A 14,716-nucleotide genomic window follows, 5' to 3' on the forward strand; every position below is an offset into this window, starting at 1 on the left:
ATTTTTTCCTAGCCCATGAATAAAATTTAAACATATTATTGGGTTTGCTTTTTTGCATTGTCATAAGCTATGATGCTGAAGAACAATTTTTTTAGCTTGCTAATTTCTGATGACCAGTTTATACTTATATAGAATGATGTTAGAATGGTATTACAGTGACATCATTGTTTGATGTAATAAATTAGGACAGAAAACACCTGGTTTCAATTATAAGACTTTTTTTACCCCCATCTTGAAAGCAAAGCAAGAAAATATGCTTGACTCATCAGGAAAAAAGGCATATACCTGTTTTTTCTAGTGAGTGAGCACTTCAAATACTTTGAAGATAGGGAAGATGAACAGGAATGCTTCTCCCTATGTCACTATTACTTTGACAAAGACATGTAAATTCAGGTATTATTTCCTTAACATGTCTCTTTAGGTTATATTCATATTCACCGAAGTGCAGTATTTCTCTCTAGGCTTGTAAAGAGGGAGTTGGGTTTTTTTAGGTGTTTTTATCATGCTGTATCTACAAACCTTGTAGATCTTCAATGCACCTAAATGAGAAATCAAATCTGAGTATAGCATAGAAGAGATAATAATCTTGCATGCATATGACTTCAGAATGCTTAAATCTTGTCCATGGTGTTCTGTGGCTCTGTATGTACAGAATTGCTACTACAGTGGAAGCACCTAACCACAAATTTTCATTTTACTAATTTTACACTATTCTATGGGTGAGTTGCCATGAAAAAACTTTAGAATAAATCAAATTTAAAAAATATAAAATTAAAACAGATGTAAAAATGAATAAATTTATCACATCCTTGGGGTATCCCTGGGTCCATCAGTGCTGGTCACCTTTTTTAAGGACCACCTCCTCAGAGCATAGGAGCAGGCAATTCCAAAATTGTGGAACTCAAGCAGATGAAGCATAAGGTTGGCTTTTTTTTTTTTTTTTTGGAACTAAGGCAAAAAAAGAAGGTATATGCCCAGTGGAATCAAAGTTGGGTGACGTGGGAGGAATAGAGATGCTGCTCACCCTGGTAGGGAGAAAATTCATGCAGCCAAATTTCAACTGTAGTTCAAGCTGACCAGAAATGTGGAGGACAATAAAAAGAGTTTTTAAAAACATGTTAATAACAAAATGTGGTGCAGAAATAACATTGGCCTGTTACATGATGAGGATGATCACTCACAAATAGGGACAGAGACAAGGCAGAGGTGTTTAACGCTTTCTTTGCCTCTCTCTTCAACACTCATGATGGGCTAAGACGGTGACAGGGCCCTGAACTGGAGGACCATGACTGTGAGAATGATAAACTCCCAGCTGACCCTGCAGAACCTGCTGCTCCAGCAGAATCCCTGTAAGTCAGTGGCACCTAATGGAATTCATTTGAGAATCCTCAAATTGCTGGCTGATGCCATTGCAAAACCTCTCAATGATTTTGAAAAGGAATCCAGGATGGTCCCAGCAGAGTGGAAATTGGCTAACATTGTCCCAGTTTTCAGGAAGGGCAAGAAGGAGGACTCCAGAAACTACAGGTCTGTCAGTCTCACTTCAGTGGCTGGTAAAGTTATGGAGAAGATTATTCTGGGAGGTATTGAAAAACACCTGAAAGACAATGCAGTCATTGGTCACAGCCGGCATGGCTTCATGAGAGGAAAGTCCTGCTTCTTCAACCTGATTTCCTTTTATGACAAGGTAATCCACCTAGTTGATCAAAGGAAGCCAGTTGCTGTCATCTTTTTGGATTTCAGTAAGGCTTTCGATACTATCTCTCACAGGATCTTTTTGGACAAACTGTCCAGCACTCAGCTGGATAAACACATCATGTGGTGGGTGAGCAACTGGTTCATGGGTTGAACGCAGAGGGTGACAGTGAATGGGATGACATCAGACTAGTTATCTGTCACTAGTGAGGTCCTACAGGGCTCCATCTTGGGCCCTGTGCTCTTCCACATCTTCATAAATGACTTGGATGATGGACTGGAAGGGATACCAAGTAAATTTGCCAATGGTGCTAAATTGTGAGGAGCTGTTGACTCCCTCAAAGACAGAGAAGCCCTGTAAAGAAACCTTAAAGGGCTTGTTAATCACAACCATATGAAGTTCAAGAAAAACTGTACCGGGTTCTGCACTGAGATGGGAGAGCCCTGGATGTACGTACATACTGGGGAACAAAATGCTACAGAGCAGTGCTATGGAAGGCGACCTGGGGGCCCTGGTCAACATCAAATTGGATATGAGTCAGCAGTGCCCTGGCAGCCAGGAGGGCCAACCGTGTCCTGGGAGGCATCAGGAAAAGCATCGCCAGTCGGTTGAGGGAGGGGATTGTCCCACTCTACTCTGCACTGGTGTGACCTCACCTCGAATACTGAGTGCAGTTTTGGGCACCACAATATAAGAAAGATATTGAACTATTAGAGGGAGTCCAGAGAAGGGGTACGAAGTTGGTGAAAGTCCTAGAGGGGAAGCTGTATGAGAAGGGGCTGAGGTCATTTGGCTGGTCAGTCTGGAGAAGACTGGGGGGAGACCTCATCACAGTCTACAGTTTCCTTGTGGGGGGAAAGTGGCACCGATCTGTTCTCTGATCTGCACTGATCTGCACTGCACTGATCTGTTCTCTGATCTGCACTGCACTGCACTGATCTGCACTGATCTGTTCTCTGTGGTGACCAGTGACAGGACCCGTGGGAATGGCATGAAGCTGTGTTGAAGGAGATTTAGGTTAGATATAAGGAAAGGTTCTTCACCCAGAGGGTGGTTGGGCATGGAGACAGACCCCCCAGGGAAGCAGTCACACCACCAAGCCTGCCAGAGTTCAGGAAACATTTGGATGATACTCTCAGGCACGTGATGTGACTCTTGAGGTTGATCCTGAGCAGAGATAAGGGTTGGACTTGATGATCCTTGGGGGTTCCTTCCAACTTGGCATATTCTATGATTCTGCTGTGGTCAAGTGTTGTGATTGTGGAGGTGGGAATATGAGCACTACTTGAAATTTCTGGGACTCACACAGGCAAATGTCTTGAAACATGTACTCCGCTGCCGTGTTCTAACCCTTCGAGTTCACGAAGCATTTGGACAGTGCTCTCAGGCACATGGTGTAACTCTTGTGGTTGTCCTGTTGGAGGGCCAGGAGTTGGACTTCAGTGATCCTTGTGAGTCCCTTGCAACTCCGAATATTCTATACTTTTTATGCATCAGTTTAATCTCCTGTTCACACATTTGCACCTTTTTTCCTGTTTCCAGTGTGACATCTTAAGCCCCATGAAAAGTCAGTGAAAGGAATAGGTTGATTCTTATAGTGTGAACCCACCTTGGCTTCTGAAAACTAACCTGTGTGTACAGTCTTTCACCATCTTGGAAGCTGTTTACCAATGCTGTTTAAAGCAAGTCACAGTCATTTTTCCTCTTGCTGCCTGTCAATTGAATGCAGACAGCAAAAGCCCTGCCCTTTGTTCTTTTCATTAAAATTCCATGTTTTCAAGTCTAACATCTTCTAAACATATGTGGACAGATGTCAAGGTCTGTTAAATAAAATCCTAAAGTAGTTTTTGAAATAAAATGGAGGTTTTTTGAACAAAAAATACTCTCTCCCTTGGAGAATGATAGCCCTTGCATTTCTCCTCACAAACTGTGAAGGTCATACTGCAAAAACAGATGGGATGCTGCCTTTTAGAGTGCAGCTCTTAGGACACCATGGTTGACCTGGAAATAGGGAGAGGCATTGAGAAAATGTATTTAAGGAGGTGTGTTTGTTGTTGCTATTAATTACTTGCACTAAGATAACTTTACGACCCTACTGCTATGAAGACGCATTGAACTAGTTATTGCACACGCAAAAGACTGTCCTCTCTTCTGCAGGATTTGACAACTTAGAGTGTAAGAGAAGAAGTAGATACTGAATATAGAGCCAAAGATGTGGGGGAAGCTAAAACAGTCATTATCCTGTCAAACTTCTCTAAGGTGTGACTGTGCACTTCTGCCTCAGTGTTCACGAGCTTTGACTTGGGGCTCTTGACACTGTGGGCTGTACCTTGGCTTCTGATTCAGACCTGTGTCTGCAGGAAATGGGCATACTGAGTTACTGATACTTATTCAAGATCTGAGGGAAACATTTTCCTTTTTTATTTTTCTCAAGATATTTTACATCCATTGTTTTAGCTCTTAGAACAACAGAATTTAGAGGAATGGGGAAGGAGAAGCTAATTTGACTATCTGATATAGTTCAGTATGGTAGTAATGTTATCTCCAAAGCACATTGCTAGCATTATGGTTATTTGCTCCTCACATTTCTCATGGAAATACCAAAGTATTCCTCATATATTGAGGCACGGGGAGGCCAGATCACAGGCAATGGGAGGTGGATTCATATTCTCAATTCCAATAAAGTTCCCTCTAACAAGCCAGATTATTTCACAGGACAGATAGTACTTTTTCTTGCCCAAATGTCTTATCTGTCCAGGTTGATCATCATAATTCCTTTGTTCCTATATAATTCTAATAAATGTCCATACTAAATCTCTGCAGCTAATGAAAAGAAAGCCTTTGCTGATAGTATATTGATAACAAAATGAAGAATTTGTCAATGCAAACTGCTATTTTTCTCTCGTGTTTTCAAGAGTTTGAAGAAAATGAAAACCCCTGAGAATGGGTTTCATATAATCCATTAATTATTTTGTCTGAATGCTATTTAATCCATTCCAGTAATTTCCAAGATTCTTGGTAATTAAATGAGTTACATATAAAGATGTTCTCATTTCTTTTCTGTATCATTGAAATTGCAGAGTTATGCTTTGCCTTATAGAGGTTAGATGCTAATTGACGGTAATTAAAAATGAAATCTTTTTTTAATTGTACTTTCTGATTCTTGGTTTCCATATAAAGGTAGTGGAAAAATATATGGTTTCTGTACAATGGAAAAGGAAAAAAGTGAGTTTGTTAATTATCAGTAAGATAGAAGTATTGCAGGTTTCCTAGACACTGGCATAAACTGTAGCCCCATATAGACAAACACACCTGGTTGCACAGGGTGTGCATTAGACAAGTTTGTCTAATGTCTGGAAATGTCCTCCTAAAGACAATAGGTGTGTTAACAGATATAATTTTTTTTTAATTATCAGTAACTCTAAGGATTTCTTGTTGCCAAACAAAAAGGAATAGTCACATTAACAGTTGCTATGTCCAGCTTACTGTTTTCCCATGACTGCATTGGAGCATCAACAGATGCACTTGGGAGAAATTAGCTCTGACAAAGCAGAATCTGTAAACATCTGCTCCAGCTACTTTTAAATTTTTAATTATTTCAAATGCTGAACTGACTGTAGACATGAAGTATTGTATTGTTTGGAAATGTGCAATGGATAATAGTAATTTCTAGCAGCCTTGAGAAACAGGGGCAGGATGTTAGATGTAATAGGTTTCTATTTGAAGTTGTCTTTTGAAAATTTCCAAAACTATTGATAATACCTGATTTTTTAAAGTTAGTTTTTGATTAAATGTTATTTGATAATGAATGTTAAGAGTGAGTATATAACAAATTTGGAAAGCCAGTTTGCATGACTGACTTTAATCAAGATTTCAAAAAATGTTTTTACATTGCTCTCTGTTTTAGAAACCTTTTGCTAAACTAATGCTAAGGACTTAGGTTAAGAATATTAAATGGAGTTTCTGGAGGGCTTTTGATTATGCCAACTCATCCTGTCATTGTGGCTGAAGTGAGGGAGGAAGATGATGGGTATCAGAAGAGAGATGGAAGGATGGGCAGATTCCTTATGTGGGAACAAAACTGGATAGAAGAAATGTTGGGAGCATGAAATCCTGTCAGTTCCTGTATAGAGCTAGATACAGGTACTTTGAAAGAACTAAGATCCAATAACAGCGATACATGTGGTTGTCCACTCCTGGGAAAGAATGTCTAAACACGTTAGACTGGCCTGCATAAAGAAGGCCTAGGTGAGTATTGCTGCAACAACCAAGTTAATGAGGGGCTGCCATTTGTAGGAGTAGTGAAAGCACTTGGATTTGAGAGGAAAGTAAATACAGTGAAATGGATGCCAGGTCACATGATGTTGTGCCTTCACCAGGGAGAGGTGTGCACCAAAGTCACAGTGCAGAACTTCTAGCTTAAATATCTGTGGAGATTGTTCTGGGCCAAGGAGAATCTGATGGAAGGGGGAAGCATATGTAGGGTTGCTGATAGTCACTCATGTATGGGTGTAGTCTGTGGGTATCTGGCAAGCTGTTGGTCAAAAACCCCCATGACTGTTGGAAATAGCTGTAAATTTTTGGAGCAGTAGCTGTTTGGAACCTCTGTGACTTGGGAGCACGGAAACATTGCTTCCAAGTTATTTTCACGCTAATAAATGCCAGTTTTACTATATTATGGTGAAAAGTGTAGTTTTGTTGTTTGCATAGGATGTTTCTTAATACTGTCAAATGAAACTCAAAATCTCTGAAGATGCTACCACTCAGAGGCATTTGCCTTTTACTGAACATGGTCATGTGATCTGTGTCCACAAAGCTGCAGAAAGCCACCATCTCAGTAGTTACATGCAAAAATGTGTCTTTTAAAATTCTACATAATTGGCGCACTCTCTTTTTTTCATGGCAAATCCCCATGAATAAAATGCATTATTTCCCCTCTGCCACCCTGTTTGAAGTCTCTGTGGAGTCCAGTAACAGTAGCCCCCTGTAAGCAGAGCTCCAGGAGTAGGTGTGTGTCTTCCCATGTCATGTCCATGGATGGTCTTATGACATGACAATGGAGAACACAACCTTCTATTTATGTAATAAATTAGTACTGATTGGTGATAACTATTTAGCTCTCATAGATTTCAAAATAGAGACTCAAAAGTGTGCAAGTCTTTAGCAGTTTTTCATTAATTTCAGAAATTCTCAACACTCAGTCCTAATCAATTAATTGAATTTCATCTTGCATATGGATCCTTGTGACTTGAGGCTTTCTGATGAGTGTATAGGTGAGTTTAAGCATGTTTTGAAGTATAAGATAATCTAGGGAGGTGTCCAGTTTTCTACACTGTGCCATTGTTCTTTTAACAAAGTTTTAGAAAAGTACCTTTTACAACTAGCCCAGTAGTTCATCTGAGAGAAGGTAGAACCAAAGCAGAAATTTCCCTGTCATTAGGGACTGTCAGCATTTGATACAATAGCTATTTGCACCTTTGCTAAATACAGCTATGTCACTGCTATTGAGGATAGCTGGCACAAGGAGTCCATCGGATAATGTCTAATCCCACCTTTATAGGGATTAAGCAGGCATGTAATTTTGCATTGGAGTTGTCTTGGTCTGGCAGACTCCTGCGCTGTTTATAAACCTTTAATATAACTGTAATACAGTGGTCATATGTTGCTTTTCTTCTCTTGTTACCCTCTAAGGCTTTTGTCTTGGCATTTGATTTTATTGTTTGACATTTTGCCGTGAAAGTTATTTGAGTATCGCATGGCCAACATAGTTAATTTGTCATAAAATGGTCATTTTGATCACATTAGTCATGCCCAGGTTTTCAAAATCCTATGTTTAGAGTCCAAAATACCCCAGTTCTGTTTAACAGGCAGAATTCGGTCTGTTGCTCTAAAGCCAAAGTTTTGCATGTCGTTCAGTAGGACTGTTTTGGCTGCTCTATTTAACCGAGCTGAAATTGCCATGGGAGTGGCAGTAATGCAATTTTTAAGAGAAGGTGACATCAAACACCTTGTACGGATTAGATCTTTGCTTACCAGGAGACAGCTCCCTTTGTGCAATGTGATGTCCATTGACTTTGATTGGCTGTGGGCTCTTTCCTAGACTCCCTTGTCTGGCAGCCTAATTTATAAGTTTTACTTCATCTATTAGGTCTATTTGCCTCAGCTGAACTGCTATCCACAGAGTTTTTAGTCACATTTTCACATACTTTTTCAGTATTCAAATTGCTTTTTTAGTCTTTAGGAATGCCTCGAGGAACCCTCATTCCAGGGCTCAGATGAATTCTGTAGAAGACTTTTCAACAAGAACATGTAGGATAGATGAATTATGTCATTTCCTTGTAGTAGTTGATAAAAGTATAGGAAACATGAGAGGTAGGGGAAGGAATTTATTATTTTAGATTGACTCCTTGCCAATGTGACTAAGCAGCCAGTTAGTGTTGTTTGAGGTGGCTCACACTGTAGATGCTCTTAAGTGATTGTAAAAGCAGTGTAGAACAATGACTTTTTGTTTTAAATGTAATAGAGACATTTAGCTTTCCCAACGAATAAGAAATAACACACAAATAGCAATTGATTCCTTACTATGATAAAATTTCAAATCAAATTTTCTTTTTTCAGCTGGGGAAGCAGAAGCAGATATGTGCAGCTTTTCAGCAGTGATTGACTGGAAAAAATATATAGCAATATATTTTTTCAGCTTGAAGTTTTTGAATTGTTGAGGGACATGGCATGAAATGAGTCACGTCTTCAGCCTCACTGACTGCGGTAACAGCAAAGCTTGTGCTCTCCAGAAATTGAGCAAAGATGAAATAGTGCCCAAATCCCTGCAAAGATAAATGAGAAAGGGGTGAGAGCAATGCCTAGTAATGATATAGCAGTCAAGAGAGAGAAATTCAGGAAAGGTGACGATTATCTCTGTGTATACTTCTAAGAATAAAACCACACTGTGGTTTTGCACTATGTAAGCTTGCAAAATAGGATTAATGGGACTTACACAATGCCTAAGCCTTGATCTCTCAACAGTAGAAAATGTAATCAAGGAGATTCCAAGGAGGAGGTTGGAAAATTAAGTGAATGAGACAGATTTGGAGGGCTTTTTTTTGTATGCTAATTTTGGGTGAGTTTCCCCCCTCCAACAAACCAGCGTAAATGAACAAAGAATGCAGCAACATAGACTTAATTACCAGATTTAAACTGAACATTTGTAATTACTGACAAATTTCACAAAACTTCAAGCCCCATCTGCCACTCATCAGGCATCTTGTATTCTTCTGAATACAAGAAATTAAAGTGGTTTGAGGAGTTCGCCAATGTGCTAAACTTTCTGTTTTCTCTTGGTGATAAGTCTGAGTCCGAATCAGCTTAGATACCATAGGGAAGTGTACAGACATTCCTTATGGGAAAGGCATACACAGTCTAGACAGTGAAGGTGATAAATACAGAAATGAGAAAATGTACTATATGACATCCTGAGAACTCAGCAGACATAAGACAGGAGTTTGCTAGGTAGTGGATTTTGCATGGACGTTTTAGAAAATGAAAAAGAAAGTGTCATTTGGAGGCAAGGGAAGAAAAAAAAGGACTGTGGAAGAGAAGTGATGGTTTGACAAACTGTTGATAATTCATTGAGCAAATGAATTATCGGTGCCAGTGGGCTCCTGAAAATTCCTTTTGCTGGATGAATATGGAAAAGATGCCATATCATGACAATGTGTTAAATAATACTGCAGAGAATAGCTGTATTATCACTACATCTGTGTAAATGTAAGCAGACCTTGCTAATAATTTTTCAGACCCCGTACACATAATTACCAGTGCAATATTTGATCACTTTCTGTATACAAATAGATCAAGGGTAGTCAAACTTCTGAGCAGGTGTTGTAGGCTTCCTGTTTCATCTTCTTAGAAGCCTGTGCTTTTAATAATATACATTATTTTAGGTACTGGGGGAATGTGGAAATTTGATGGCAAGAGGAAATAGTTGATGTAATACAACTGTAGATGAAATCCTACATAGGCAATAACTATCAAGATCTGGAACAACTAATCATCACATAATGTCTTGACTGTGACTCACTCTGTCGAATGAGAGGACTTAGGAAGATGAAAGATTATATGCTTCCCCAGTGAGATACCAATCACAAACTAATCAAAATATCCTGGGAAGCATCTAGCCAAGCAGAAATTAAATCTTCGCTGGACTTTTCCAATTACACAATACTAGTCCAGATGTTCATGGTGCTGAAACATCTTTATTTTTGAAGGCAAATAAAGACAGGAAACACCAACATCATGGGATGTTAACTGGCTGTGACAGTTGCTGTAATGAGACAGGAGGAACATTCCTGTTCCACACTGCCTGGATGTGGGTTCCAATGTCTTAGGATGAAAGTGAGGCAGAGAAAAAGTTGGTAGCTTTGTCATTCCAGAAATCTTTCCAAGTATGCTCCGTACTTACCTAACCAGACAATCTTAGTTTTTAGAAGCCTTCAGATAACTTGATGGAAATCTGCCCTTTGCTGTTTGTCAGGATGCCTCCTAGGTGGGCAGTGGAAGAGGAGTGGGCTGGCAAGAGAGCAGGAAAAAGACAGAGGCATTTATGGCAGTATTGAGAGAAGAAAAGAAAGTGTGCACTGACAAACTTATACCATCATTAAACCCACTGATATCTGTTGTGTTAAATAAATACAGAGCCAGGGGTACTGTTGTAGATGAAATGCCTTTGTGTTTTCAGCTAGGTTATCATGGGTGAGAAGAGAAAACCCAAGTGATAGTGCTCCAGTTTAGAGCTTCAGAATGTACCTTAGTTCTTACTGCTTTTTTATGGAAGGAACTGCCCAAATATGGTAGAATCCTTCATGTTTTAGAGAACACTAATAGAAAAAAAATAATCCAGGTAGTCTTTATTTTGATGATTTTAAGAATAAATATCCCTTTTGAATGTAGTCAATGAGAACAGCAGTACATAAGAAGACATGCTTGAGTTTGTACTTAAGAGTTGTCAATTTATTTTCAATTAATTTTTTTCAATTGGGCATTTATTACCTGTTGGGTTTTCTCTCTTTTCTTAAATATAATTTGGTCACTCTGTATAGACAGGTCCCTGATACCTGGGAGCTTTAAAATCTTGCTGACAAAGCCACAGCAAATTGCTTAGAGTGTTTATTTAGGAGAGTTCAATGGATGAGATGTAATTTTCTTAGCTGTCCAGTGGAAGCAAGGTCAAGTGACATGGGAAGAATTCAGAGATGCTGCTTGCCACTGTAGGGAAGAAATTCATGTGGCCAGAGCACAACTGGAGTTGAAGCTGTTCAGAACTGGGGGGGACAATACAAAGAGTATTTTTTCTAATATATTAATGGCAATAGGCAGTACAGAAATATCGTTGGCCCGTTCTAGGATGAGGATGGTCATCTCACAAACAGGGGCAGATGCAAGGTGTCTCTGTCTTCAACATGGATGACAGACCAAGGGGGTAAGTGCCCTGAACTGGAGGACCTTGACTGTGAGAATGATCAACTCCCAGTCAACCCTGGAATTGCACGGGATCTGCTGCTCCAGCTGGATCCCTATAAATCTATGGGGCCTGATGAAATTCTTCACACAATCCTCAAAGAGCTGGCTGATATAATTGCAAAACCTCTCTCAATGATTTTTTAGTGGTTTTGGGAATCTGGAGAGGTCCCAACTGGTTGGAAGTTTGTCCTGATTTGTGAGAAGGGCAAGAAGGAGGACCCCAGAAACTACAGGTCGGTCAGTCTCACTTCAGTGGCTGGTAAAGTTATGGAGAAGATTATTCTGGGAGGTATTGAAAAACACCTGAAAGACAATGCAGTCATTGGTCACAGCCAGCATGGCTTCATGAGAGGAAAGTCCTGCTTCTTCAACCTGATTTCCTTTTATGACAAGGTAACCCACCTAGTTGATCAATAGAAGTCAGTTGGTGTCATCTTTTCATCTTTTTGGATTTCAGTAAGGCTTTCGATACTATCTCTCACAGGATCCTTCTGGACAAACTGTCCAGCACACAGCTGGATAAACACATCATGTGGTGGGTGAGCAACTGGTTCATGGGTTGAACGCAGAGGGTGACAGTGAATGGGATGACATCAGACTAGTTATCTGTCACTAGTGAGGTCCTACAGGGCTCCATCTTGGGCCCTGTGCTCTTCCACATCTTCATAAATGACTTGGATGATGGACTGGAAGGGATACTAAGTAAGTTTGCACAAAACTGGGAGGACCCGTTAAGTCCCTCAAAGGCAGGGAGGCCCTGCAGAGAGACCCTAACAAATCAGAGGACTGGACAATCACTAACCATATGAAGTTCAACAAGGGGAAGTGCTGGATTCTGCACCTGTAATGGGGTAACCCTGGATGTTCATACAGACTGGGGAATGAGATGCTGGAAAGCAGTGCCACGGAAAAGGGATCTGGGGGTCCTGGTCAGTGTCAAGTTGAATATGAGTCAGCAGTGCCCTGGCAGCCAGGAGGGCCAACCATATCCTGGGAGGCATCAGGAAAAGCATTGCCAGTCGGTTGAGGGAGGGGATTGTCCCACTCTGCTCTGCACTGGTGTGACCTCACCTCGAATATTGAGTGCAGTTTTGGGCACCACAGTGTAAGAAAGATATAAAGCTCTTATAGGATGTCCAGAGGAGGACAACAAAGATGGTGAAGGGCCTTGAGGGGAAGCTGTATGAGAAGCAGCTGAGGTTATTTGGCAGTTCAGCCTGGAGAATAGGAGACTGAGGGGAGACCTCAATGCAGTCTACAACTTCCTTGTAAGGGGAAGAGGAGGGGCAGTTCTCTGTGGTGACCAGTGACAGGACCTGAGGGAATGGCCTTGTAGTGGGTTGACCCTGGGCAGATACAAGGGCTCCAGCACGCGTACTATTGTCAGCAGGCAGCCATCAGAGACAATGAGTGCCTCCGGTCCTGCTCCTTGCCTCAACTTTTATATCTTTTGATGTCATATGGTCTGGAATATCCCCTTGGTCAGTATGGGTCAGCTGGCCTACTTGTGTCCCCTCCGAGGATCTCGCCCTTGATTGAAGAAGGAATGTTACAGTGCTGTGCTCAGCAGTAGCCAAAAACATGGGTGTGTTATCAACACTCCTCTAGCTACCAATGCAGAGCACGGCACTGTGAGGGCTACTATGGGGAAATAAATTCCAGCTCCACCAGACCCATCACAGACCTGAAGTTGTGTCAGGGGAGATTTAGGTTAAATATTAGAAAAAGGTTTTTCACCCAGTGGACGGTTGGATACTGGAACAGGCTCCCCAGGGTGAGCCTGTGACCGCTGGGTCACAGCTCCAAGCCTGACAGAGTTCAGGAAGCATTTGGATGATCCTCTCAGGCACATGATGTGACTCTTTGGGTTGGTTCTGAGCAGGGATAAGGGTTGGATTTAGTGATCCTTTTGGATCCCTTTCAACTTCACATAAATTTTGTTATTCTGTCATGGCCAAGTGTTGTGATTGTGGAGGTGGGAATGTGAACACTACTTGAAATTTCTGGGACTCACACAGGCAAATGTCTTGAAACATGCACTCCACTGCCATGTTCTAACCCTTGAGAGTCTTCAAGTATATGAAGATACATGGGAAAGGGCCAAGGGCAATCTGGGCAAAGCCATCTCTCACACACACAGACTTTCTAAGTTTTCCTTTTGTCCAAGGCTTTATGGAGGAGAGCTGATTTTCTTGCAGAAACCATTTGTGATACTGTGTTACTGCATTACAATGGTTTCATGTGCCAAGACTTCCAAAGGCTGTTGGTGGAATAAAAAAATAACTTTTTGATTTCACACTAGGCTGGATGTGTTCCCTTGATGGCTCTTCTGTGTATGTTATTTTCTGTGTTTCTTTGAAGAATCAGAGGTTTATTGCTGTTAATAAGGAGACTGGGCTTTGAGGCAGTTTGGGTAATTTTTTTTTTTTAAATGTCTGTGTTGTCTTACTCATATGTTGAGAATATTTTGGCTTTAGGACTGTGTATTTTCCTCCAAGATAGAATGACAGTGATTTTGATGTATTTTGCCTTTCCTGTGAACAGGCCTAGTCTGCCTATTGGGAACATGAGGATGTGTTAAGTTAACAGTTCTTTGCCTTTGTGTGGTCCTCGGGTATTGCTGTACTTCATTTTTTCCTGTCACATGTAGTTTTTCTTAGAAGCTTGAAATGTATGGGACAAGGGAGAGGGTTTAATGTATGAATATTTCAGTTTAGTGTCATGGGCTTTAACGCATAGAAGGTGATATATATGACTGGATGATTGTCTTGTCCTGTCTGGATTCAAGATCTCTTAGTCCCTGGTAAAGATTTATATAGAATTTTTTCATATACTTCCTTCTAGAAGAGCTTGTTTTCTGGGACAGAAAAGAGACACTGTATTGAGTTTTTTTGACTCTGACTTTTCTTTGTGGATGTTGTACAAACTTCCTCCTTCTGTTAGCCCTAGGACTCTCCTCTAGACTCTCCCCTTTGGCTCTTTTCTACACTATCTTTATTAAGTCTGACTTTAAACTCTGCTGTTCATGGGATTTAAAGTGTTGTAACATGCTGGGATATTAATTCTTGAAAGTGCTGTGCAGGCTTATATCACACAAGATACTTCATATTTTATAAGGTATAACTCATATTTTTGAATTTAGAAAAACATTTTTGTTGGTGTACCTATCGCTTCTTTTTCAACATCAGTTACAAAATTTTACTTTTTACATGCTGACAAATTAATAAGAAGGAGCCGCAAATTAAAAAAAAGTAAAGCAGAAATGAAAATAACAGGAGTAATGATAATTAATATAGGCCATGCAAAATAAAAACAAACAAAAAACCCCATTCTTGTACTTTAGATGCTTTAAAATGTCTAGAAGTTGTAGTCTATTTTAGCAGAATAAGTAAATCTCTCTGTCAAAGTATAATTGATTTGCATCTCCAAATCAATGATTAGCAAATTAGACCTCTAACATGTAATCTAGAACTTGGAAGTTGTAACCTACTCCTGTTATTTCAT

General features: G+C 40.3%; 1 protein-coding gene across 2 annotated transcripts in view; it reads left to right on the top strand.

The window, feature by feature from the left end:
• Positions 1–14,716, top strand: part of NELL2 (neural EGFL like 2) — a 145,930-nt gene that overhangs the window by 48,858 nt on the left and 82,356 nt on the right. The gene's annotated exons all lie outside the window — the stretch shown is intronic.

Source organism: Manacus candei, unplaced genomic scaffold (assembly GCF_025592945.1).
Source record: "Manacus candei isolate 608988 ecotype Guabito, Panama unplaced genomic scaffold, ASM2559294v1 h1tg000043l, whole genome shotgun sequence".
Taxonomy (NCBI): domain Eukaryota; kingdom Metazoa; phylum Chordata; class Aves; order Passeriformes; family Pipridae; genus Manacus; species Manacus candei.